Source organism: Bombina bombina, chromosome 7 (assembly GCF_027579735.1).
Source record: "Bombina bombina isolate aBomBom1 chromosome 7, aBomBom1.pri, whole genome shotgun sequence".
Classification (NCBI taxonomy): Eukaryota; Metazoa; Chordata; class Amphibia; order Anura; family Bombinatoridae; genus Bombina; species Bombina bombina.
This window is the reverse complement of record NC_069505.1, coordinates 10139395-10141770: the sequence shown is the minus strand read 5'-3', so window position 1 is coordinate 10141770 and position 2376 is coordinate 10139395.

The following is a 2376-nucleotide window of genomic DNA, read 5'->3' as shown; positions in this document are numbered from 1 at the left end:
ATTACAACAATTTTAAACTAATTACACCTACTCTAAGCCCCCTAATAAAATAACAAAGACCCCCAAAATAAAAAAATGCCCTACCCTATTCTAAAATTAAAATAGAAAAGCTCTTTTACCTTACCAGCCCTGAAAAGGGCCCTTTGCGGGGCATGCCCCAAAGAATTCAGCTCTTTTGCCTGTAAAAAAAACCCATACAATACCCCCCCCCAACATTACAACCCACCACGCACATACCCCTAATCTAACCCAAACCCCCCTTAAATAAACCTAACACTAAGCCCCTGAACATCTCCCTACCTTGTCTTCACCATGCCGGGTTCACCGATCGATCCAGAAGAGCCTCCGATGTCTTGATCCAAGCCCAAGCGGGGGGCTGAAGATGTCTATGATCCGGCTGAAGTCTTCATCCAAGCGGGAGCTGAAGAGGTCCATGATCCGACTGAAGTCTTCTATCAAGCGGCATCTTCAATCTTCTTTCTTCCGGATCCATGTAATTCATCCCGCCGACGCGGAACATCCATCTTCACCGACGACTTCCCGACGAATGACGGTTCCTTTAAGGAACGTCATCCAAGATGGCGTCCCTCGAATTCCGATTGGCTGATAGGATTCTATCAGCCAATCGGAATTAAGGTAGGAAAATTCTGATTGGCTGATGGAATCAGCCAATCAGATTCAAGTTCAATCCGATTGGCTAATCCGATCAGCCAATCAGATTGAGCTCGCATTCTATTGGCTGATCGGAACAAGAAGAAAGAAGATTGAAGATGCCGCTTGATAGAAGACTTCAGTCGGATCATGGACCTCTTCAGCTCCCGTTTGGATGAAGACTTCAGCCGGATCATGGACATCTTCAGCCCCCCGCTTGGGCTTGGATCAAGACATCGGAGGCTCTTCTGGATCGATCGGTGAACCCGGCGTGGTGAAGACAAGGTAGGGAGATCTTCAGGGGCTTAGTGTTAGGTTTATTTAAGGGGGGTTTGGGTTAGATTAGGGGTATGTGGGTGGTGGGTTGTAATGTTGGGGGGGGTATTGTATGGTTTTTTTTTACAGGCAAAAAAGCTGAATTCTTTGGGGCATGCCCCGCAAAGGGCCCTTTTCAGGGCTGGTAAGGTAAAAGAGCTTTTCTATTTTAATTTTAGAATAGGGTAGGGCATTTTTTTATTTTGGGGGTCTTTGTTATTATATTAGGGGGCTTAGAGTAGGTGTAATTAGTTTAAAATTGTTGTAATATTTTTCTAATGTTTGTAAATATTTTTTTATTTTTTGTAACTTAGTTCTTTTTTATTTTTTGTACTTTAGTTAGTTTATTTCATTGTATTTATTTGTAGGTATTGTATTTAATTCATTTATTGATAGTGTAGTGTTAGGTTTAATTGTAGGCAATTGTAGGTATTTTATTTAATTCATTTATTGATAGTGCAGTGTTAGGTTTAATTGTAACTTAGGTTAGGATTTATTTTACAGGTAATTTTGTAATTATTTTAACTAGGTAGCTATTAAATAGTTATTAACTATTTAATAGCTATTGTACCTGGTTAAAATAATTACAAAGTTGCCTGTAAAATAAATATTAATCCTAAAATAGCTACAATATAATTATAATTTATATTGTAGCTATATTAGGGTTTATTTTACAGGTAAGTATTTAGCTTTAAATAGGAATAATTTATTTAATAAGATTTAATTTATTTCATTAGATTTAAATTATATTTAAGTTAGGGGGGTGTTAGTGTAGGGTTAGACTTAACTTTAGGGGTTAATACATTTATTATAGTAGCGGTGTGGTCCGGTTGGCAGATTAGGGGTTAATAATTGTAGGTAGGTGGAGGCGACGTTGGGGGCGGCAGATTAGGGGTTAATAAATATAATATAGGCTGTGTTAGGGGCAGCAGATAAGGGGTACATAGGTATAATGTAGGTTGCGGCGGTGTACGGAGCGGCAGATTAGGGGTTAAAAAAAATATACAGGTGTCAGCGATAGCGGGGGCGGCAGATTAGGGGTTAATAAATATTATGTAGGTGTCGGCGGTATTAGAGGCAGCAGATTAGGGGTACATAGGGATAACGTAGGTGGCGGCGGTGTGCGGTCGGCAGATTAGGGGTTAAAAAAATTTAATAGAGTGGCGGCGATGTGGGGGGACCTCGGTTTAGGGGTACATAGGTAGTTTATGGGTGTTAGTGTACTTTAGAGCACAGTAGTTAAGAGCTTTATGAACCGGCGTTAGCCCAGAAAGCTCTTAACTCCTGACTTTTTTCTGCGGCTGGAGTTTTGTCGTTAGATTTCTAACGCTCACTTCAGTCACGACTCTAAATACCGGCGTTAGAAAGATCCCATTGAAAAGATAGGATACGCAAATGGCGTAGGGGATC